Source organism: Scyliorhinus torazame, chromosome 31 (genome assembly GCF_047496885.1).
Source record: "Scyliorhinus torazame isolate Kashiwa2021f chromosome 31, sScyTor2.1, whole genome shotgun sequence".
NCBI lineage: Eukaryota > Metazoa > Chordata > Chondrichthyes > Carcharhiniformes > Scyliorhinidae > Scyliorhinus > Scyliorhinus torazame.
The window spans coordinates 2,946,140-2,970,883 of NC_092737.1; the positions used below are offsets into that span (position 1 = coordinate 2,946,140).

Genomic DNA, 24,744 nt, shown 5'->3' on the forward strand with positions numbered 1-24,744 from the left:
ATCTCCACTGACTCTTAGCTCCCGCTCTTTTTAAATCTCCGCTCTGACTCTCAGCTCCCACTCTTTTTAAATCTCTGCTCTGACTCTCAGCTCCGGCTCTTTTTAAATCTCCGCTCCCGCTCTTTTTAAAGCTCCGCTCTGACTCACAGCGCCAGCTCTTTTTAAATCTCCGCTCTGACTCTCAGCTCCCGCTCTTTTTAAATCTCCACTGACTCTTAGCTCCCGCTCTTTTTAAATCTCCGCTCTGACTCTCAGCTCCCACTCTTTTTAAAGCTCCGCTCTGACTCTCAGCTCCCACTCTTTTTAAATCTCCGCTCTGACTCACAGCTCCCGCTCTTTTTAAATCTCCGCTCTGACTCTCAGCTCCAGCTCTTTTTAAATCTCCACTGACTCTTAGCTCCCGCTCTTTTTAAATCTCCGCTCTGACTCTCAGCTCCCACTCTTTTTAAATCTCTGCTGACTCTCAGCTCCGGCTCTTTTTAAATCTCCGCTCCCGCTCTTTTTAAAGCTCCGCTCTGACTCTCAGCTCCCACTCTTTTTAAATCTCCGCTCTGACTCACAGCGCCAGCTCTTTTTAAATCTCCGCTCTGACTCTCAGCTCCCGCTCTTTTTAAATCTCCACTGACTCTTAGCTCCCGCTCTTTTTAAATCTCCGCTCTGACTCTCAGCTCCCGCTCTTTTTAAATCTCCGCTCTGACACTCAGCTCCCGCTCTTTTTAAATCTCCGCTCCGACTCTCAGCTCCCGCTCTTTTTAAATCTCCGCTCTGACTCTCAGCTCCCGCTCTTTTTAAATCTCCGCTCTGACTCTCAGCTCCCGCTCTTTTTAAATCTCCGCTCGGACTCTCAGTTCCCGCTCTTTATAAATCTCCGCTCTGACTCTCAGCTCCCACTCTATAAATCTCCGCTCTGACTCTCAGCTCCCGCTCTTTTTAAATCTCCGCTCTGACTCTCAGCTCTCGCTCTTTATAAATCTCCGCTCTGACTCTCAGCTCCCGCTCTTTTTAAATCTCCACTGACTCTTAGCTCCCGCTCTTTTTAAATCTCCGCTCTGACTCTCAGATCCCGCTCTTTTTAAATCTCCGCTCTGACACTCAGCTCCCGCTCTTTTTAAATCTCCGCTCCGGCTCTCAGCTCCCGCTCTTTTTAAATCTCCGCTCGGTCTCTCAGTTCCCGCTCTTTATAAATCTCCGCTCTGACTCTCAGCTCCCGCTCTTTTTAAATCTCCGCTCCGACTCTCAGCTCTCGCTCTTTTTAAATCTCCGCTCTGACTCTCAGCTCCCGCTCTTTTTAAATCTCCGTTCTGACTCACAGCTCCCGCTCTTTTTAAATCTCTGCTCTGACTCTCAGCTCCCACTCTTTTTAAATCTCTGCTCTGACTCTCAGCTCCCGCTCTTTTTAAATCTCCGCTCTGACTCTCAGCTCCCGCTCTTTTTAAAACTCCGCTCCGACTCTCAGCTCCTGCTCTTTTTAAATCTCCGCTCTGACTCACAGCTCCCGCTCTTTTTAAATCTCCGCTCTGACTCTCAGCTCCCACTCTACAAATCTCCGCTCTGACTCTCAGCTCCCGCTCTTTTTAAATCTCCGCTCTGACTCTCAGCTCTCGCTCTTTATAAATCTCCGCTCCGACTCTCAGCTCCTGCTGTTTTTAAATCTCCGCTCTGACTCTCAGCTCCCGCTCTTTTTAAATCTCCGCTCTGACTCTCAGCTCCCATTCTTTATAAATCTCCGCTCGGACTCTCAGCTCCCGCTCTTTTTAAATCTCCGCTCTGACTCTCAGCTCCCGCTCTTTTTAAATCTCCGCTCTGACTCCCAGCTCCCGCTCTTATTAAATCTCCGCCCTGACTCTTAGCTCCCGCTCTTTTTAAATCTCCGCTCTGACTCAGCTCCCGCTCTTTTTAAATCTCCGCTCTGACTCTCAGCTCCCGCTCTTTTTTAAAACTCCGCTCCGACTTTCAGCTCCTGCTCTTTTTAAATCTCCGCTCTGACTCTCAGCTCCCGCTCTTTTTAAATCCCCGCTCTGACTCTCAGTTCCCGCTCTTTATAAATCTCCGCTCAGACTCTCAGCTCCTGCTCTTTCTAAATCTCCGCTCTGACTCTCAGCTCCTGCTCTTTCTAAATCTCCGCTCTGACTCTCAGTTCCTGCTCTTTATAAATCTCCGCTCGGGAAGACTTCCGGGTGCGGCGATGACCAGCTGAGTCGCACGTTTCGGCAGCTCCCTGTGAAACGGACTTTTGGGCTCTTGATAGGAGCCCCAACGGCAATTTTAACGGCTGAAAACACCGTGCGGTAAACCAGAAGGGTGTTCCCCCTGGACACGGATGGAAAAAGGAGAGGAAAGTGGCCGGATTGCAGCGGATCCTTTGGAACAACGGCAAGGAAGGCAAGCAGAAACCAAGATGGCGTCGGAAGGTGGCAGTTTCATATGGGGCCCTGAACAACAAGAGTTTTTGAAACGCTGCGTGGAGGAGATAAAAAAGGAAATGAAGAAAGAGTTGTTGGCCCCGATACTACAGGCGATTGAAGGGCTGAAAGAGGAACAAAAGACCCAGGAGCAGGAGCTTCGGGTCGTGAAGGCGAAAGCAGCAGAGAATGAAAACGACTTACAGGGCCTGGTGGTGAAGTCGGAGATACAGGAGGCACACCAGAAACGATCTATGGAGAGGTTGGAGGCACTGGAAAATAACGCAAGGAGGAACAACTTGAGGATTCTTGGCCTTCCTGAAGGTGTGGAGGGGGCGGACGTCGGGGCATATGTGAGCACGATGCTGCACTCGTTAATGGGAGTGGAGGCCCCGACGGGTCCGTTGGAGGTGGAGGGAGCATACCGAGTTATGGTGCGAGGACCGAGAGCAGGAGAAGCTCCCAGAGCCATAGTGGTGAGATTTCTCCGTTTTAAGGATAGAGAAATGGTCCTTAGATGGGCGAAGAAAACTCGGTGTAGTAAATGGGAGAACGCGGTGATCCGCGTCTATCAAGATTGGAGTGCGGAGGTGGCGAGAAGGAGGGCGAGCTTTAATCGGGCCAAAGCGGTACTTCACAAAAAAAAGATAAAGTTTGGAATGCTGCAACCGGCAAGACTGTGGGTCACATATCAAGGGAGGCACCACTACTTTGAGACGGCGGATGAAGCGTGGACTTTTATTGTAGAAGAAAAATTGGAATGATTGGACTACGAAAATGAACGTTTGGACAAAGTGGTGGGACGAGTGGGGGGGGGGGGCGAAGAGGGATTGTATGATTAATCCTGCGGTATGGTAACGGGGCGAAGAGGGATTGTATGATTAATCCTGCGGTATGGTAACTTTTCTTTCTCCCACAGGTGGTGATGGGGGGAGGTGGGGAGGGAGAGGAGATGGGGCGTTGGCCATGGGAGGCGGGGCCGAGGGAGAGGCGCGGGCTTGGTTCCCGCGCTATGATAATTATGGCGGGAATAGAGAAGCAGGAAGGAGGGGGCGCCGCACGGGGCGAGCCGTGATCACGGGGGGAAGCCGAGGTCAGCCAGAGTTTGCTGACTTCTGGGAGCAACATGGGGGGAGTAATTACGCTAGCGGGGGGTCTAGCGGGGGGGGGGGGGGGGGAGGGGGGAATTACTGGGTTGCTGCTGCTGGGGAAAGGGGGGAGTGGGTGCGGGAAAGGATGGGCGGGGGGGGCACCGTCTGGGAGAAATACAGCCGCGTGGGAACTGGGCGAGAAGCTGGAAAAAGATGATGGCTAACCGGCAAGGGGGGGGGGGGGGGAAGCCCCCCAACTCGGCTGATCACGTGGAACGTGAGGGGGCTTAACGGGCCGATAAAGAGGGCACGAGTACTCGCACACCTTAAGAAACTTAAAGCAGATGTGGTCATGTTACAGGAAACGCACCTGAAACTGATAGATCAGGTTAGGTTGCGCAAAGGATGGGTAGGGCAGGTGTTCCATTCGGGGCTGGATGCGAAAAACAGGGGGGTGGCTATATTAGTGGGGAAGCGGGTAATGTTCGAGGCAAAGACTATAGTGGCGGATAACGGGGGCAGATACGTGATGGTGAGTGGCAAATTACAGGGAGAGATGGTGGTGTTGGTAAACGTGTATGCCCCGAATTGGGACGATGCCAATTTTATGAGGCGAATGCTAGGACGCATCCCAGACCTAGAGACCGGAAAGCTGATAATGGGGGGAGACTTTAACACGGTGTTGGAACCAAGGCTGGATAGGTCGAAGTCCAGGACTGGTAGGAGGCCGGCAGCAGCCAAGGTGCTTAAGGATTTTATGGAGCAGATGGGAGGGGTGGACCCGTGGAGATTCAGTAGACCTAGGAGTAAGGAGTTCTCGTTTTTCTCCTATGTCCATAAAGTCTATTCACGCATAGACTTTTTTGTGTTGGGTAGGGCATTGATCCCGAGGGTGAGGGGAACGGAATATACGGCTATAGCCATTTCGGATCATGCCCCACACTGGGTAGACTTGGAGATAGGGGAGGAAACAAGAGGGCGTCCACCCTGGAGAATGGATATGGGACTAATGGCGGATGAGGGGGTGTGCTTAAGGGTGAGGGGATGCATTGAAAAGTACTTGGAACTCAATGACAATGGGGAGGTTCAGGTGGGAGTGGTCTGGGAGGCGTTGAAGGCGGTGGTTAGGGGGGAGCTGATATCAATAAGGACACATAAAGGGAAGCAGGAGAGTAAGGAACGGGAGCGGTTGTTGCAAGAACTTTTGAGGGTGGACAGACAGTATGCGGAAGCACCGGAGGAGGGACTGTATAGGGAAAGGCAAAGGCTGCATGTGGAATTTGACTTGCTGACCACAGGCACTGCAGAGGCACAATGGAGGAAGGCGCAGGGTGTACAGTATGAATATGGAGAGAAGGCGAGCAGATTGCTGGCACACCAATTGAGGAAAAGGGGAGCAGCGAGGGAAATAGGGGGGGTGAGAGACGAAGATGGAGAGACGGAGCGGGGAGCGGAGAGAGTGAATGAAGTGTTTAAGACATTTTATAAAAAATTGTATGAAGCTCAACCCCCGGATGGGAGGGAGAGAATGATGGAGTTTTTGGATCGGCTGGAAATTCCCAAGGTGGAAGAGCAGGAAAGGATGGGATTGGGAGCACAGATCACGGTAGAAGAAGTGGTGAAAGGAATTAGGAACATGCAGACGGGAAAGGCCCCGGGACCGGACGGATTCCCAGTTGAATTTTACAGAAAATATTTGGACTTGCTCGCCCCGCTACTGACGAGGACCTTCAACGAGGCAAAGGAAAGGGGACAACTGCCCCCGACTATGTCAGAAGCAACGATATCGCTTCTTTTAAAGAAGGAAAAGGATCCGCTACAATGCGGGTCCTACAGACCAATCTCCCTCCTCAATGTAGATGCCAAGGTCTTGGCCAAGGTAATGGCAATGAGAATAGAGGAATGTGTCCCGGGGGTGGTTCATGAGGACCAAACTGGGTTTGTGAAGGGGAGACAGCTGAACACGAACATACGGAGGTTGTTAGGGGTAATGATGATGGCCCCACCAGAGGGTGAAACGGAGATAGTAGTGGCGATGGATGCCGAGAAAGCATTTGATAGAGTGGAGTGGGATTATCTGTGGGAGGTGTTGAGGAGATTTGGGTTCGGAGAGGGGTATGTTAGATGGGTGCAGCTGTTGTATAGGGCCCCAGTGGCGAGTGTGGTCACGAATGGACGGGGATCGGCATATTTTCGGCTCCATAGAGGGACAAGGCAGGGATGTCCTCTGTCCCCATTACTGTTTGCACTGTCGATTGAGCCCCTGGCGATAGCGCTGAGAGGTTCCAAGGGATGGAGGGGAATACTTAGGGGAGGAGAAGAACACCGGGTATCTTTATATGCGGATGATCTGCTACTATATGTGGCGGATCCAGCGGAGGGGATGCCAGAAATAATGCGGATACTTGGGGAGTTTGGGGATTTTTCAGGGTATAAATTGAATATGGGAAAAAGTGAGCTGTTTGTGGTGCATCCAGGGGAGCAGAGTAGAGAAATAGAAGACCTACCGTTGAGGAAGGTAACAAGAGACTTTCGTTACCTGGGGATCCAGATAGCTAAGAATTGGGGCACATTGCACAGGCTAAATTTGACGCGGTTGGTGGAACAGATGGAGGAAGATTTCAAGAGATGGGACATGGTAGCATTGTCAATGGCAGGGAGGGTGCAGGCAGTTAAGATGGTGGTCCTCCCGAGATTCCTTTTTGTGTTTCAGTGTCTCCCGGTGGTGATCACGAAGGCTTTTTTCAAAAGGATAGAAAAGAGTATTATGGGTTTTGTTTGGGCCGGGAAGACTCCGAGAGTGAGGAAGGGATTCTTACAGCGTAGTAGGGATAGGGGGGGGCTGGCACTACCGAGCCTAAGTGAGTATTATTGGGCCACTAATATTTCAATGGTGAGTAAGTGGATGGGAGAGGAGGAAGGAGCGGCGTGGAAGAGATTAGAGAGGGCGTCCTGTAGGGGGACCAGCCTGCAGGCTATGGTGACAGCCCCATTGCCGTTCTCACCAAGGAACTATACCACGAGTCCGGTGGTGGTAGCTACACTGAAGATTTGGGGACAGTGGAGACGACATAGGGGAAAGACCGGAGCACTGGGGGGGTCCCCGATAAGAAACAACCATAGGTTTGCCCCGGGGGGAATGGATGGGGGATATGGAATGTGGCAAAGAGCAGGTATAACGCAATTGAAAGATCTATTTGTGGATGGGAAGTTTGCGAGTCTGGGAGCGCTGACCGAGAAATATGGGTTGCCCCAAGGGAATGCATTCAGGTACATGCAATTGAGGGCTTTTGCGAGGCAGCAGGTGAGGGAATTCCCGCAGCTCCCGACACAAGAGGTGCAGGACAGAGTCATCTCAAAGAAATGGGTGGGGGACGGTAAGGTGTCGGATATATATAGGGAAATGAGAGACGAAGGGGAGACTATGATGGACGAACTAAAAGGGAAATGGGAAGAAGAGCTAGGGGAGGAGATTGAGGAGGGGATGTGGGCAGATGCCCTAAACAGGGTAAACTCGTCGTCCTCGTGCGCCAGGCTAAGCCTGATTCAGTTTAAGGTATTACACAGGGCACATATGACTGGAACACGGCTCAGTAAATTTTTTGGGGTGGAGGATAGGTGTGCGAGGTGCTCGAGAAGCCCAGCGAATCATACCCATATGTTTTGGTCATGCCCGGCACTACAGGGGTTTTGGATGGGGGTGACAAAGGTGCTTTCAAAAGTAGTAGGAGTCCGGGTCGAACCAAGCTGGGGGTTGGCTATATTTGGGGTTGCACAAGAGCCGGGAGTGCAGGAGGCGAAAGAGGCCGATGTTTTGGCCTTTGCGTCCCTAGTAGCCCGGCGCAGAATATTGCTAATGTGGAAAGAAGCCAAGCCCCCGGGGGTGGAGACCTGGATAAATGATATGGCGGGGTTCATAAAGTTAGAGCGGATTAAGTTCGTCCTAAGGGGGTCGGCTCAAGGGTTTACTAGGCGGTGGCAACCGTTCGTCGAATATCTTGCGGAAAGATAGATAGGGGAGAACAAAGAAGGCAGCAGCAGCGGCCCAGGACTTGGGGGGGGGGGGGGGGGGGGGGATGGGGGGGGGGGTGTGTGGCCTGAGACAAGGCAGTTGCCAATTAGGGCTAGTTTTTCTTTTGTTATTTAATATTTATTTATTTGTTGTTGTTTTTGTTTAAATTTAAAAAAGGTCATTATTATCTGTATTGTTACAATGTTGTGTAAAGGATGCACAATGTACTGTGTTGGTTGACCAAAAATTTTCAATAAAATATTATTTAAAAAAAAAAAAAAATCTCCGCTCGGACTCTCAGCTCCCGCTCTTTTTAAATCTCCGCTCTGACTCTCAGTTCCCACTCTTTTTAAATCTCTGCTCTGACTCTCAGCTCCCGCTCTTTTTAAATCTCCGCTCTGACACTCGGCTCCCGCTCTTTTTAAATCTCCGCTCTGACACTCGGCTCTCACTCTTTTTAAATCTCCGCTCTGACTATCAGCTCCCGCTCTTTTTAAATCTCCGCTCTGACACTCGGCTCTCACTCTTTTTAAATCTCCGCTCTGACTCTCAGCTCCCGCTCTTTACAAATCTCCAGACTCACAGCTCCCGCTCCTTACAAATCTCCGCTCTGACACTCAGCTCCCGCTCTTTTTAAATCTCACCTCTGACACTCCGCTCCCGCTCTTTTTAAATCTCCGCTCCGACTCTCAGCTCCCGCTCTTTTTAAATCTCCGCTCTGACTCTCAGCTCCCGCTCTTTTTAAATCTTCGCTCTGACTCTCAGCTCCCGCTCTTTTTAAATCTCCGCTCTGACTCTCAGCTCCCGCTCTTTTTAAATCTCCGCTCCCGCTCTTTTTAAAGCTCCGCTCTGACTCTCAGCTCCCACTCCTTTTAAATCTCCGCTCTGACTCACAGCGCCAGCTCTTTTTAAATCTAAGCTCTGACTCCCAGCTCCCGCTCTTTTTAAATCTCCGCTCTGACTCACAGCGCCAGCTCTTTTTAAATCTCCGCTCTGACTCACAGCTCCCGCTCTTTTTAAATCGCCGCTCTGACTCTCAGCTCCCGCTCTTTTTAAATCTCCGCTCTGACTCACAGCGCCAGCTCTTTTTAAATCTCCGCTCTTGACTCACAGCTCCCGCTCTTTTTAAATCTCCGCTCTGACTCACAGCTCCCGCTCTTTTTAAATCTCCGCTCTGACTCTCAGCTCCCTCTCTTTTTAAATCTCCGCTCCGACTCACAACTCCCGCTCTTCTTAAATCTCCGCTCTGACTCTCAGCTCCTGCTCTTTTTAAATCTCCGCTCTGACTCTCAGCTCCTGCTCTTTTTAAATCTGCGCTGACTCACAGCTCCCGCTCTTTTTAAATCTCCGCTCTGACTCTCAGCTCCTGCTCTTTATAAATCTCCGCTCTGACACTCAGCTCCCGCTCTTTTTAAATCCCCCGCTCTGACACTCAGCTCCCGCTCTATTTAAATCTCTGCTCTGACACTCAGATCCCGCTCTTTTTAGATCACCGCTCTGACGCACAGCGCCCACTCTTTTTATATCTCCACTCTGACTCTCAGCTCCCGCTCTTTTTAAATCTCCGCTCTGACTCTCAGCTCCCGCTCTTTTTAAATCTCCGCTCGGACTCTCAGCTCCCGCTCTTTTTAAATCTCCGCTCTGACTCTCAGCTCCCGCTCTTTTTAAATCTCCGCTCTGACTCACAGCTCCCGCTCTTTTTAAATCTCCGCTGACTCTCAGCTCCCGCTCTTTTTAAATCTCCGCTCTGACGCACAGCTCCCACTCTTTTTAAATCTCCGCTCTGATGCACAGCGCCCGCTCTTTTTAAATCTCCAATCTGACACTCGGCTCTCACTCTTTTTATATCTGCACTCTGACTCTCGGCTCCCTCTCTTTTTAAATCCCCAATCTGACATTCGGCTCTCACTCTTATTAAATCTCCACTCTGACTCTCTGCTCTCACTCTTTTTACATCTCCGCTCTAACTCTCAGCTCCCGCTCTTTTTAAATCTCCGCTCTGACTCTCATCTCTCGCTCTTTTTAAATCTCCGCTCTGACATTCAGTTCCCGCTCTTTATAAATCTCATCGACACTTCAACCCCAAGGTATCAACACGGGGGAAAACACAGGGCTCCACTTTTTGGGAGTGGGCACAGCACATACAGAGAATTCTGCCACTTGCCCCTGTCCTGCTAGAGTGGGGGATCTGTACATTACGCTCACTGTGAAGCCTTTGGTGAAACAGACCGGCGATCCACCAGGCCCGCATCAAGCAGATAGCCTGGGTGGGAGAGTGAAAGTGGGGCATGATTTGACCCAAACCTCCCTGCAGTACATGACGGTGCCTCTAGCTCAATACCACATGAAATTTGCCTTCGCCAAGGCAAGTGGGCCAACCTGTGGACTGCACCAGAGTTAAAGTTTGAAGTGTCACACTTACCGAGGCCCCGATTACAGAGACACGTGTGGGTGCGTGGCTGGGGCTTTGCTTGATGGCTTTCCAACACCTGATGAACCAGTTGTTCCACTGAGAACTCAGTTGCTCCGTTACCGTTGCTGCACGACCACTTGATGCAGTGGACTGAGAGCAAGAAGAAAAACCGGTCAATCTTCCTCCTCTCGCACAGCCTCGCAGGTCAGGCGGCCAGTCAGCCCGTCGCACCTGTGCAAGCTCCCAGAAAGAGTGGTCCAAAGTGGACCGAGCTTCCTCCCATAATCCCACAAATTCACCTTCCTATCGGGACGCGTCCAATTTTTGAAAGCCGTTCCCGAATCGGATTCCGCCCCTTCCCGATCACCGGGCCAGATTTAACAATTTAAATTCCCTCAGGGCCCGTGGTGAGATTCGAACCCTTGTCTCCCGAGCATCAGCCTCGGGGTTACTAACCCAGTTACATTACCGCTACACCACTGCTCCCCCACATCACCTCACTCTCATCCATATTAAAGTGCCCCTGTATATCTGTCTGCTCTGCAACTGATCACTACTTCGCACGTCGCCAAGTTAGAATCATAGAATTTACAGTGCAGAAGGGGGCCATTCAGCCCATCGAGTCTGCACCGGCCCTTGGAAAGAGAACCCTACTGAAGCCCACGCCTCCACCCTATCCCCGTAACCCTACTTAACCTTTTTGGACACTAAGGGGCAATTTATCATTGGCCAATCCACCTACCCTGCACATCTTTGGACTGTGGGAGGAAACCGGAGCACCCGGAGGAAACCCACGCCGACACGGGGAGGACGTGCAGACTCCGCACAGACAGTGACCCAAGCCGGGAATCGAACCTGGGTTCTGTAACTTTCCCAGACATTTCACTCACCGCACCCAGGGCCAGGACATTTGTAAATAGACAAAGAAGGCAATGGTGCTGGTGGTCCTCACGGTGTCCTTCCTTCCAGCTTCTATAATATCCATTCACCATCACCCCTCTGCAGGATGGTGACGACACAGACAGATCACCCTCTTGCCCTATCGTCCGAAAGTCAAACTCACACTGGGTACGATTCTGACCGCTGAATAGCACTGGAGGCTATCCAACCATGAAGTGCATCACAGACAAGACCATGCCTGTCCTCATCTGGTGTCTGTACACATGCAGCAGGTCTGACCGGCTCATTATCCGGAGCAGGAATCCCCAAGGGCATTGGCCCTCCCTCACCCAGGGGCACCACAGCACCAACGCCCAACCCTGCGCCCCATTCCCCACACCACCCCCTGCCCCCACACCACCCCCTGCCCCCACACCACCCCCTGCCCCCACACCACCCCCTGCCCCCACACCACCCCCTGCCCCCACCTCACATGGTCTTACACATGGGTTTCAGCTGGCAGATCAGTTCCTCCCTCGACCACTTCATCCATTCCTTCCGGTCACTGTTGACAGAGCAGAGAACCGGACCGCACATCTTGCCGCAGTCCTCGGGAACTGGCACATTTAAGTAATGCACGAGCACGATGTCAGGATTCTGTGGGGAGAGGTTCCACAACAAACATCAACTCGGAGGAGTCGTCATCGGGCACAGCTTAATACCAACATCAAATGGTTCACGTTAACACCATCACTCAGTCCAGTTATAAGCCAGAGGCCACCAAAGGAACAATGAACCAATTGAAAACAACAGCTGATTCTGGAAAGGCACAGAATGGACACTGAAGGGGGCTCTCCAGGGTGATATTGCGACAATATCCACGCATGCTTCTGGTTGGGAGGCGGTATAAAGTCATTTATAAAAACAGTTTCCTCTCATTATTTAGAACATAAACAGTCCCACCGAGCTGGGAGGAGTTTGACTTTGTCCATTCCTGAAGGAGAGTGTTTTGAAGATATATGTAATGTATCTTAACATAGAACATACAGTGCAGAAGGAGGCCATTCGGCCCATCGAGTCTGCACCGACCCACTCTCAGTTCCACCCTATCCCCGTAACCCAATAACCCCTCCTAACCCTTTTGGACACTAGGGGCAATTTATCACGGCCAATCCACCTAACCAGCACATCTTTGGACTGTGGGAGGAAACCGGAGCACCCGGAGGAAACCCACGCACACACGGGGAGGACGTGCAGACTCCGCACAGACAGTGACCCAGCGGGGAATCGAACCTGGGACCCTGGAGCTGTGAAGCCACAGTCCTATCCACTTGTGCTACCTTGCTGCCCTTCCATGGGATCTTACCTGCAGAAGCCAGTAGCACCTTCGGTGGAACGTTGGAATGATTGAAGAATGTACATAACAGCCATACAGACACTGTGGACACAAGGAAGCAAAAGGTCAGTCTGTCTCCTGCCAGTAAATGGTCCCAACAGTCCTGGTGGTCAAATCGGAAACACGTGGAACGGTTTATGAAGTCCTTTCCACCCCTTGCACACACAGTGCACGGGTTTATGGACGCAGGTCACATCAGTCCAGATCGCATTGAGGGAGGAGGGAGTAGAAATGGGATCCTCTCTCTTCCTGCATGTGGACGGGAATCCAGGGAGTCCCTGTGTCTCTATCTGGAGGTGACTGGGAGTCCCTGTGTCCCTATCTGGAAGTGACTGGGAGTCCCTGTGTCCCTATCTGGAGGTGACTGGGAGTCCCTGTGTCCCTATCTGGAGGTGACTGGGAGTCCCTGTGTCCCTATCTGGAGGTGACTGGGAGTCCCTGTGTCCCTATCTGGAGGTCACTGGGAGTCCCTGTGTCTCTATCTGGAGGTGACTGGGAGCCCCTGTGTCTCTATCTGGAGGTGACTGGGAGCCCCTGTGTCTCTATCTGGAGGTAACTGGGAGTCCCTGTGTCTCTATCTGGAGGTAACTGGGAGTCCCTGTGTCTCTATCTGGAGGCAACTGGGAGTCCGTGTCTCTATCTGGAGGTGACTGGGAGTCCCTGTGTCTGTATCTGGAGGTGACTGGGATTCCCTGTGTCTCTATGTCTCTATCTGGAGGTGACTGGGAGTCCGTGTGTCCCTATCTGGAGGTGACTGGGAGTCCCTGTGTCTCTATCTGGAGGTGACTGGGAGTCCCTGTGTCTCTATCTGGAGGTAACTGGGAGTCCCTGTGTCTCTATCTGGAGGTGACTGGGAGTCCCTGTGTCTGTATCTGGAGGTGACTGGGAGTCCGTGTGTCCCTATCTGGAGGTGACTGGGAGTCCCTGTGTCTGTATCTGGAGGTGACTGGGATTCCCCCTGTGTCTCTATCTGGAGGTGACTGGGAGCCCCTGTGTCTCTATCTGGAGGTGACTGGGAGTCCCTGTGTCTGTATCTGGAGGTGACTGGGAGTCCGTGTGTCCCTATCTGGAGGTGACTGGGAGTCCCTGTGTCTCTATCTGGAGGTGACTGGGAGTCCCTGTGTCTCTATCTGGAGGTGACTGGGATTCCCTGTGTCTCTGTGTCTGTATCTGGAGGTGACTGGGAGCTCCTGTGTCTCTGTGTCCCTATCTGGAGGTGACTGGGAGTCCCTGTGTCTCTATCTGGAGGTGACTGGAAGTCCCTGTGTCCCTATCTGGAGGTGACTGGAAGTCCCTGTGTCCCTATCTGGAGGTGACTGGGAGTCCCTGTGTCTCCATGTCCCTATCTGGAGGTGATTGGGAGTCCCTGTGTCTCTATCTGGAGGTGACTGGGAGTCCCCGTGTCCCTATCTGGAGGTGACTGGAAGTCCCTGTGTCTCTATCTGGAGGTGACTGGGATTCCCTGTGTCCCCCTATCTGGAGGTGACTGGGAGTCCCTGTGTCCCTATCTGGAGGTGACTGGGATTCCCTGTGTCTCTATCTGGAGGTGACTGGGAGTCCCCGTGTCTCTATCTGGAGGTGACTGGGAGTCCCTGTGTCCCTATCTGGAGGTGACTGGGAGTCCCTGTGTCCCTATCTGGAGGTGACTGGGAGTCCCTGTGTCCCTATCTGGAGGTGACTGGGAGCCCCTGTGTCCCTATCTGGAGGTGACTGGGAGTCCCTGTGTCTCTGTGTCCCTATCTGGAGGTGACTGGGAGTCCCTGTGTCCCTATCTGGAGGTGACTGGGAGTCCCTGTGTCTCTGTGTCCCTATCTGGAGGTGATTGGGAGTCCCTGTGTCTCTATCTGGAGGTGACTGGAAGTCCCTGTGTCTCCATGTCCCTATCTGGAGGTGACTGGGAGTCCCTGTGTCTGTATCTGGAGGTGACTGGGAGTCTCTGTGTCTCTATCTGGAGGTGACTGGGAGCCCCTGTGTCCCTATCTGGAGGTGACTGGGAGTCCCTGTGTCTCCATGTCCCTATCTGGAGGTGACTGGGAGTCCCTGTGTCTGTATCTGGAGGTGACTGGAAGTCCCTGTGTCCCTATCTGGAGGTGACTGGGAGTCCCTGTGTCTCTATCTGGAGGTGACTGGGAGCCCCTGTGTCCCTATCTGGAGGTGACTGGGAGTCCCTGTGTCTCTATCTGGAGGTGACTGGGAGTCCCTGTGTCTCCATGTCCCTATCTGGAGGTGACTGGGAGTCCCTGTGTCTCCATGTCCCTATCTGGAGGTGACTGGGAGTCCCTGTGTCTCTGTGTCCCTATCTGGAGGTGACTGGGAGCCCCTGTGTCCCTATCTGGAGGTGACTGGAAGTCCCTGTGTCCCTATCTGGAGGTGACTGGGAATCCCTGTGTCTCTATCTGGAGGTGACTGGGAGTCCCAGTGTCCCTATCTGGAGGTGACTGGGATTCCCTGTGTCTCTATCTGGAGGTGACTGGGAGTCCCTGTGTCCCTATCTGGAGGTGACTGGGATTCCCTGTGTCTCTATGTCCCTATCTGGAGGTGACTGGGAGTCCCTGTGTCCCTATCTGGAGGTGACTGGGAGTCCCAGTGTCCCTATCTGGAGGTGACTGGGAGTACCTGTGTCTCTGTGTCCCTATCTGGAGGTGACTGGGAGTCCCTGTGTCTCTGTGTCTCTATCTGGAGGTGACTGGGAGCCCCTGTGTCCCTATCTGGAGGTGACTGGGAGTCCCACTGTCCCTATCTGGAGGTGACTGGGAGTCCCAGTGTCCCTATCTGGAGGTGACTGGGATTCCCTGTGTCTCCATGTCCCTATCTGGAGGTGACTGGGAGTCCCTGTGTCCCTATCTGGAGGTGACTGGGAGTCCCAGTGTCCCTATCTGGAGGTGACTGGGATTCCCTGTGTCTCTATCTGGAGGTGACTGGGAGTCCCTGTGTCTCCATGTCCCTATCTGGAGGTGACTGGGAGCCCCTGTGTCCCTATCTGGAGGTGACTGGGATTCCCCGTGTCCCTATCTGGAGGTGACTGGGATACCCGTGTCTCTATCTGGAGGTGACTGGGATTCCCTGTGTCTCTATCTGGAGGTGACTGGGAGCCCCTGTGTCCCTATCTGGAGGTGACTGGGAGCCCCCGTGTCTCTATCTGGAGGTGACTGGGAGTCCCTGTGTCCCTATCTGGAGGTGACTGGGTGCCCCTGTGTCCCTATCTGGAGGTGACTGGGATTCCCCGTGTCCCTATCTGGAGGTGACTGGGATTCCCCGTGCCCCTATCTGGAGGTGACTGGGAGTCCCTGTGTCCCTATCTGGAGGTGACTGGGAGTCCCTGTGTCCCTATCTGGAGGTGACTGGGATTCCCTGTGTCCCTGTGTCTCTATCTGGAGGTGACTAGGAGTCTCTGTGTCCCTATCTGGAGGTGACTGGGAGTCCCTGTGTCCCTAACTGGAGGTGACTGGGAGTCCCTGTGCCTCAGTGTCTCTATCTGGAGGTGACTGGGAGTCCCTGTGTCCCTGTGTCTCTATCTGGAGGTGACTGGGAGTCCCTGTGTCCCTATCTGGAGGTGACTGGGAGTCCCTGTGTCTCTATCTGGAGGTGACTGGGAGTCCCTGTGTCCCTATCTGGAGGTGACTGGGTGCCCCTGTGTCCCTATCTGGAGGTGACTGGGATTCCCCGTGTCCCTATCTGGAGGTGACTGGGATTCCCCGTGTCCCTATCTGGAGGTGACTGGGAGTCCCCGTGTCTCTGTGTCTCTATCTGGAGGTGACTGGAAGTCCCTGTGTCTCTGTGTCCCTATCTGGAGGTGACTGGGAGTCTCTGTGTCCCTATCTGGAGGTGACTGGGAGTCCCTGTGTCTCCGTGTCCCTATCTGGAGGTGACTGGGAGTCCCTGTGTCCCTATCTGGAGGTGACTGGGAGTCCCAGTGTCTCTGTGTCCCTATCTGGAGGTGACTGGGAGCCCCCGTGTCTCCATGTCCCTATCTGGAGGTGACTGGGAGTCCCTGTGTCCCTATCTGGAGGTGACTGGGAGCCCCCGTGTCTCCATGTCCCTATCTGGAGGTGACTGGGAGTCCCTGTGTCCCTATCTGGAGGTGACTGGGAGCCCCCGTGTCTCCATGTCCCTATCTGGAGGTGACTGGGAGTCCCTGTGTCTCTATCTGGAGGTGACTGGGAGTCCCTGTGTCCCTATCTGGAGGTGACTGGGAATCCCTGTGTCCCTATCTGGAGATGACTGGGAGTCCCTGTATCCCCATCTGGAGGTGACTGGGAGACCCTGTGTCCCCATCTGGAGGTGACTGGGAGTCCCTGTGTCCCCATCTGGAGGTGATTGGGAGTCCCCGTGTCCCTATCACTATCTGGAGGTGACTGGGAGCCCCTGTGTCCCTATCACTATCTGGAGGTGACTGGGAGTCCCTGTGCCTCAGTGTCCCTATCTGGAGGTGACTGGGAGTCCCTGTGTCTCTATCTGGAGGTGACTGGGTGCCCCTGTGTCTCTATCTGGAGGTGACTGGGAGTCCCTGTGTCCCTATCTGGAGGTGACTGGGAGCCCCTGTGTCTCTATCTGGAGGTGACTGGGAGTCCCTGTGTCTCTATCTGGAGGTGACTGGGAGTCACTGTGTCCCTATGTGGAGGTGACTGGGATTCCCCCTGTCTCTATCTAGAGGTGATTGGGAGTCCCTGTGTGTCCCTATCACTATCTGGAGGTGACTGGGAGTCCCTGTGTCCCTATGTGGAGGTGACTGGGAGTCCCTGTGTCTCTATCTGGAGGTGACTGGGAGTCCCTGTGTCCCTATCTGGAGGTGATTGGGAGTCCCCGTGTCTCTATGTGGAGGTGACTGGGAGTCCCTGTGTCTCTATCTGGAGGTGACTGGGAGTCCCTGTGTCCCTATCTGGAGGTGACTGGGAGTCCCTGTGTCTCTATCTGGAGGTGACTGGGAGTCCCTGTGTCTCTATCTGGAGGTGACTGGGAGCCCCTGTGTCTCTATCTGGAGGTGACTGGGAGCTCCTGTGTCTCTATCTGGAGGTGACTGGGATTCCCTGTGTCTTATCTGGAGGTGACTGGGAGTCCCTGTGTCTCTGTGTCCCTATCTGGAGGTGATTGGGAGTCCCTGTGTCCCTATCTGGAGGTGACTGGGAGTCCCTGTGTCCCTACCTGGAGGTGACTGGGAGTCCCTGTGTCCCTATCTGGAGGTGACTGGGAGCCCTGTGTCCCTATCTGGAGGTGACTGGGAGCCCCTGTGTCCCTATCTGGAGGTGACTGGGAGCCCTGTGTCCCTATCTGGAGGTGACTGGGAGCCCCTGTGTCCCTATCTGGAGGTGACTGGGAGCCCTGTGTCCCTATCTGGAGGTGACTGGGATTCCCTGTGTCCCTATCTGGAGGTGACTGGGAGCCCCTGTGTCCCTATCTGGAGGTGACTGGGAGCACCTGTGTCCCTATCTGGAGGTGACTGGGAGCCCCTGTGTCTCCGTGTCTCTATCTGGAGGTGACTGGGAGTCCCTGTGTCTCTATCTGGAGGTGACTGGGGGTCCCTGTGTCCCTATCTGGAGGTGACTGGGAGTCCCTGTGTCTCTATCTGGAGGTGACTGGAAGTCCCTGTGTCCCTATCTGGAGGTGACTGGGAGTCCCTGTGTCCCTATCTGGAGGTGACTGGGATTCCCTGTGTCCCTATCTGGAGGTGACTGGGAGTCCCTGTGTCTCTGTGTCCCTATCTGAAGGTGACTGGGAGTCTCTGTGTCCCTATCTGGAGGTGACTGGGAGTCCCTGTGTCTCTATCTGGAGGTGACTGGGAGCCCCTGTGTCTCTATCTGGAGGTGACTGGGAGCCCCTGTGTCTCTATCTGGAGGTGACTGGGAGCCCCTGTGTCTCCGTGTCCCTATCTGGAGGTGACTGGGAGTCCCTGTGTCCCTATCTGGAGGTGACTGGGAGTCCCTGTGTCTCCATGTCCCTATCTGGAGGTGATTGGGAGTCCCTGTGTCTCCGTGTCCCTATCTGGAGGTGAATGGGAGTCCCTGTGTCCCTATCTGGAGGTGACTGGGAGTCCCTGTGTCTCCATGTCCCTATCTGGAGGTGATTGGGAGTCCCTGTGTCTCTATCTGGAGGTGACTGGGAGTCCCTGTGTCTCCGTGTCTCTATCTGGAGGTGACTGGGAATCCCTGTGTCTCTATCTGGAGGTGACTGGGAGCCCCTGTGTCCCTATCTGGAGGTGACTGGGAGTCCCCGTGTCTCTATCTGGAGGTGACTGGGAGTCCCTGTGTCTCCGTGTCTCTATCTGGAGGTGACTGGGAATCCCTGTGTCTCTATCTGGAGGTGACTGGGAGCCCCTGTGTCCCTATCTGGAGGTGACTGGGAGTCCCTGTGTCCCTATCTGGAGGTGACTGGGAGTCCCTGTGTCCCTATCTGGAGGTGACTGGGATTCCCTGTGTCCCTATCTGGAGGTGACTGGGATTCCCTGTGTCTCTATCTGGAGGTGACTGGGAGCCCCTGTGTCTGTATCTTTAGGTGACTGGGATTCCCTGTGTCCCTATCTGGAGGTGACTGGGATTCCCTGTGTCCCTATCTGGAGGTGACTGGGAGTCCCTGTGTCCCTATCTGGAGGTGACTGGGATTCCCTGTGTCCCTATCTGGAGGTGACTGGGAGTCCCTGTGTCTCTATCTGGAGGTGACTGGGAGTCCCTGTGTCTCCATGTCCCTATCTGGAGGTGACTGGGAGTCCCTGTGTCTCCATGTCCCTATCTGGAGGTGACTGGGAGTCCCTGTGTCTCTGTGTCCCTATCTGGAGGTGACTGGGAGTCCCTGTGTCTCTATCTGGAGGTGACTGGGATTCCCTGTGTCTCTATCTGGAGGTGACTGGGAATCCCTGTGTCTCTATCTGGAGGTGACTGGGAGTCCCTGTGTCCCTATCTGGAGGTGGCTGGGAGTCCCAGTGTCCCTATCTGGAGGTGACTGGGATTCCCTGTGTCTCTATCTGGAGGTGACTGGGAGTCCCTGTGTCTCCATGTCCCTATCTGGAGGTGACTGGGAGCCCCTGTGTCCCTATCTGGAGGTGACTGGGAGCCCCTGTGTCTCTATCTGGAGGTGACTGGGAGTCCCTGTGTCTCTATCTGGAGGTGACTGGGAGTCCCTGTGTCTCCATGTCCCTATCTGGAGGTGACTGGGAGCCCCTGTGTCCCTATCTGGAGGTGACTGGAAGTCCCTGTGTCCCTATCTGGAGGTGACTGGGAATCCCTGTGTCTCTATCTGGAGGTGACTGGGAGTCCCAGTGTCCCTATCTGGAGGTGACTGGGATTCCCTGTGTCTCTATCTGGAGGTGACTGGGAGTCCCTGTGTCCCTATCTGGAGGTGACTGGGATTCCCTGTGTCTTTATGTCCCTATCTGGAGGTGACTGGGAGTCCCTGTGTCCCTATCTGGAGGTGACTGGGAGTACCTGTGTCTCTGTGTCCCTATCTGGAGGTGACTGGGAGTCCCTGTGTCTCTGTGTCTCTATCTGGAGGTGACTGGGAGCCCCTGTGTCCCTATCTGGAGGTGACTGGGAGTCCCACTGTCCCTATCTGGAGGTGACTGGGAGTCCCAGTGTCCCTATCTGGAGGTGACTGGGATTCCCTGTGTCTCCATGTCCCTATCTGGAGGTGACTGGGAGTCCCTGTGTCCCTATCTGGAGGTGACTGGGAGTCCCAGTGTCCCTATCTGGAGGTGACTGGGATTCCCTGTGTCTCTATCTGGAGGTGACTGGGAGTCCCTGTGTCTCCATGTCCCTATCTGGAGGTGACTGGGAGCCCCTGTGTCCCTATCTGGAGGTGACTGGGATTCCCCGTGTCCCTATCTGGAGGTGACTGGGATTCCCCGTGTCTCTATCTGGAGGTGACTGGGATTCCCTGTGTCTCTATCTGGAGGTGACTGGGAGCCCCAGTGTCCCTATCTGGAGGTGACTGGGAGCCCCCGTGTCTCTATCTGGAGGTGACTGGGAGTCCCTGTGTCCCTATCTGGAGGTGACTGGGTGCCCCTGTGTCCCTATCTGGAGGTGACTGGGATTCCCCGTGTCCCTATCTGGAGGTGACTGGGATTCCCCGTGTCCCTATCTGGAGGTGACTGGGAGTCCCTGTGTCCCTATCTGGAGGTGACTGGGAGTCCCTGTGTCCCTATCTGGAGGTGACTGGGATTCCCTGTGTCCCTGTGTCTCTATCTGGAGGTGACTAGGAGTCTCTGTGTCCCTATCTGTAGGTGACTGGGAGTCCCTGTGTCCCTAACTGGAGGTGATTGGGAGTCCCTGTGCCTCAGTGTCTCTATCTGGAGGTGACTGGGAGTCCCTGTGTCCCTGTGTCTCTATCTGGAGGTGACTGGGAGTCCCTGTGTCCCTATCTGGAGGTGACTGGGAGTCCCTGTGTCCCTATCTGGAGGTGACTGGAAGTCCCTGTGTCTCCATGTCCCTATCTGGAGGTGACTGGGAATCCCTGTGTCCCTATCTGGAGGTGACTGGGAGTCCCTGTGTCCCTATCTGGAGGTGACTGGGAGTCCCTGTGTCCCTATCTGGAGGTGACTGGGAGTCCCTGTGTCCCTATCTGGAGGTGACTGGGAGTCCCTGTGTCTCTATCTGGAGGCGACTGGGAGCCCCTGTGTCTCTATCTGGAGGTGACTGGAAGTCCCTGTGTCTCTATCTGGAGGTGACTGGGAGTCCCTGTGTCTCTATCTGGAGGTGACTGGGAGTCCCTGTGTCCCTGTCTGGAGGTGACTGGGTGCCCCTGTGTCCCTATCTGGAGGTGACTGGGATTCCCCGTGTCCCTATCTGGAGGTGACTGGGATTCCCCGTGTCCCTATCTGGAGGTGACTGGGAGTCCCCGTGTCTCTGTGTCTCTATCTGGAGGTGACTGGGAGTCCCTGTGTCTCTGTGTCCCTATCTGGAGGTGACTGGGAGTCTCTGTGTCCCTATCTGGAGGTGACTGGGAGTCCCTGTGTCCCTATCTGGAGGTGACTGGGAGTCCCTGTGTCTCCGTGTCCCTATCTGGAGGTGACTGGGAGTCCCTGTGTCCCTATCTGGAGGTGACTGGGAGTCCCAGTGTCTCTGTGTCCCTATCTGGAGGTGACTGGGAGCCCCCGTGTCTCCATGTCCCTATCTGGAGGTGACTGGGAGTCCCTGTGTCCCTATCTGGAGGTGACTGGGAGCCCCCGTGTCTCCATGTCCCTATCTGGAGGTGACTGGGAGTCCCTGTGTCCCTATCTGGAGGTGACTGGGAGCCCCCGTGTCTCCATGTCCCTATCTGGAGGTGACTGGGAGTCCCTGTGTCCCTATCTGGAGGTGACTGGGAGTCCCTGTGTCCCTATCTGGAGGTGACTGGGAATCCCTGTGTCCCTATCTGGAGATGACTGGGAGTCCCTGTATCCCCATCTGGAGGTGACTGGGAGACCCTGTGTCCCCATCTGGAGGTGACTGGGAGTCCCTGTGTCCCCATCTGGAGGTGATTGGGAGTCCCCGTGTCCCTATCACTATCTGGAGGTGACTGGGAGCCCCTGTGTCCCTATCACTATCTGGAGGTGACTGGGAGTCCCTGTGCCTCAGTGTAACTATCTGGAGGTGACTGGGAGTCCCTGTGTCTCTATCTGGAGGTGACTGGGTGCCCCTGTGTCTCTATCTGGAGGTGACTGGGAGTCCCTGTGTCCCTATCTGGAGGTGACTGGGAGCCCCTGTGTCTCTATCTGGAGGTGACTGGGAGTCCCTGTGTCTCTATCTGGAGGTGACTGGGAGTCACTGTGTCCCTATGTGGAGGTGACTGGGATTCCCCCTGTCTCTATCTGGAGGTGATTGGGAGTCCCTGTGTGTCCCTATCACTATCTGGAGGTGACTGGGAGCCCCTGTGTCTCTATCTGGAGGTGACTGGGAGTCCCTGTGTCCCTATCTGGAGGTGACTGGGAGTCCCTGTGTCTCTATCTGGAGGTGACTGGGAGTCCCTGTGTCTCTATCTGGAGGTGACTGGGAGCCCCTGTGTCTCTATCTGGAGGTGACTGGGAGCTCCTGTGTCTCTATCTGGAGGTGACTGGGATTCCCTGTGTCTTATCTGGAGGTGACTGGGAGTCCCTGTGTCTCTGTGTCCCTATCTGGAGGTGACTGGGAGTCCCTGTGTCCCTATCTGGAGGTGACTGGGAGTCCCTGTGTCCCTACCTGGAGGTGACTGGGAGTCCCTGTGTCCCTATCTGGAGGTGACTGGGAGCCCTGTGTCCCTATCTGGAGGTGACTGGGAGCCCCTGTGTCCCTATCTGGAGGTGACTGGGAGCCCTGTGTCCCTATCTGGAGGTGACTGGGATTCCCTGTGTCCCTATCTGGAGGTGACTGGGAGCCCCTGTGTCCCTATCTGGAGGTGACTGGGAGCCCCTGTGTCCCTATCTGGAGGTGACTGGGAGCCCCTGTGTCTCCGTGTCTCTATCTGGAGGTGACTGGGAGTCCCTGTGTCTCTATCTGGAGGTGACTGGGAGTCCCTGTGTCCCTATCTGGAGGTGACTGGGAGTCCCTGTGTCTCTATCTGGAGGTGACTGGAAGTCCCTGTGTCCCTATCTGGAGGTGACTGGGAGTCCCTGTGTCCCTATCTGGAGGTGACTGGGATTCCCTGTGTCCCTATCTGGAGGTGACTGGGAGTCCCTGTGTCTCTGTGTCCCTATCTGGAGGTGACTGGGAGTCTCTGTGTCCCTATCTGGAGGTGACTGGGAGTCCCTGTGTCTCTATCTGGAGGTGACTGGGAGCCCCTGTGTCTCTATCTGGAGGTGACTGGGAGCCCCTGTGTCTCTATCTGGAGGTGACTGGGAGCCCCTGTGTCTCCGTGTCCCTATCTGGAGGTGACTGGGAGTCCCTGTGTCCCTATCTGGAGGTGACTGGGAGTCCCTGTGTCTCCATGTCCCTATCTGGAGGTGATTGGGAGTCCCTGTGTCTCTGTGTCCCTATCTGGAGGTGACTGGGAGTCCCTGTGTCTCCGTGTCCCTATCTGGAGGTGAATGGGAGTCCCTGTGTCCCTATCTGGAGGTGACTGGGAGTCCCTGTGTCTCCATGTCCCTATCTGGAGGTGATTGGGAGTCCCTGTGTCTCTATCTGGAGGTGACTGGGAGTCCCTGTGTCCCTATCTGGAGGTGATTGGGAGTCCCTGTGTCCCTATCTGGAGGTGACTGGGAGTCCCTGTGTCTCCGTGTCTCTATCTGGAGGTGACTGGGAATCCCTGTGTCTCTATCTGGAGGTGACTGGGAGCCCCTGTGTCCCTATCTGGAGGTGACTGGGAGTCCCCGTGTCTCTATCTGGAGGTGACTGGGAGTCCCTGTGTCTCCGTGTCTCTATCTGGAGGTGACTGGGATTCCCTGTGTCTCTATCTGGAGGTGACTGGGATTCCCTGTGTCCCTATCTGGAGGTGACTGGGATTCCCTGTGTCCCTATCTGGAGGTGACTGGGAGTCCCTGTGTCTGTATCTGGAGGTGACTGGGATTCCCTGTGTCCCTATCTGGAGGTGACTGGGAGTCCCTGTGTCCCTATCTGGAGGTGACTGGGAGTCCCTGTGTCCCTATCTGGAGGTGACTGGGATTCCCTGTGTCTCTATCTGGAGGTGACTGGGAGCCCCTGTGTCTGTATCTGGAGGTGACTGGGATTCCCTGTGTCCCTATCTGGAGGTGACTGGGATTCCCTGTGTCCCTATCTGGAGGTGACTGGGAGTCCCTGTGTCCCTATCTGGAGGTGACTGGGATTCCCTGTGTCCCTATCTGGAGGTGACTGGGATTCCCTGTGTCTCTATCTGGAGATGACTGGGAGCCCCTGTGTCTGTATCTGGAGGTGACTGGGATTCCCTGTGTCCCTATCTGGAGGTGACTGGGATTCCCTGTGTCCCTATCTGGAGGTGACTGGGAGTCCCTGTGTCTCTATCTGGAGGTGACTGGGAGTCCCTGTGTCTCTATCTGGAGGTGACTGGGAGTCCCTGTGTCTCTATCTGGAGGTGACTGGGAGCCCCTGTGTCTCTATCTGGAGGTGACTGGGAGTCCCTGTGTCTCTATCTGGAGGTGACTGGGAGTCCCTGTGTCCCTATCTGGAGGTGACTGGGAGTTTGTGTCCCCCTATCTGGAGGTGACTGGGATTCCCTGTGTCCCTATCTGGAGGTGACTGGGAGTTTGTGTGTCCCTATCTGGAGGTGACTGGGAGTCCCTGTGTCCCTATCTGGAGGTGACTGGGATTCCCTGTGTCTCTATCTGGAGGTGACTGGGAGTCCCTGTGTCTCTATCTGGAGGTGACTGGGAGCCCCTGTGTCCCTATCTGGAGGTGACTGGGAGTCCCTGTGTCCCTATCTGGAGGTGACTGGGAGTCCCTGTGTCTGTATCTGGAGGTGACTGGGATTCCCTGTGTCCCTATCTGGAGGTGACTGGGATTCCCTGTGTCCCTATCTGGAGGTGACTGGGAGTCCCTGTGTCTCTATCTGGAGGTGACTGGGAGTCCCTGTGTCTCTATCTGGAGGTGACTGGGAGTCCCTGTGTCTCTATCTGGAGGTGACTGGGAGCCCCTGTGTCCCTATCTGGAGGTGACTGGGAGCCCCTGTGTCTCTATCTG

At 54.6% G+C, this 24,744-nt stretch overlaps 1 pseudogene; it reads right to left on the reverse strand.

Moving 5' to 3' along the window:
- LOC140404550 (calmodulin-binding transcription activator 2-like) overlaps positions 1 to 24,744 on the reverse strand; it is a 158,164-nt pseudogene that overhangs the window by 74,980 nt on the left and 58,440 nt on the right.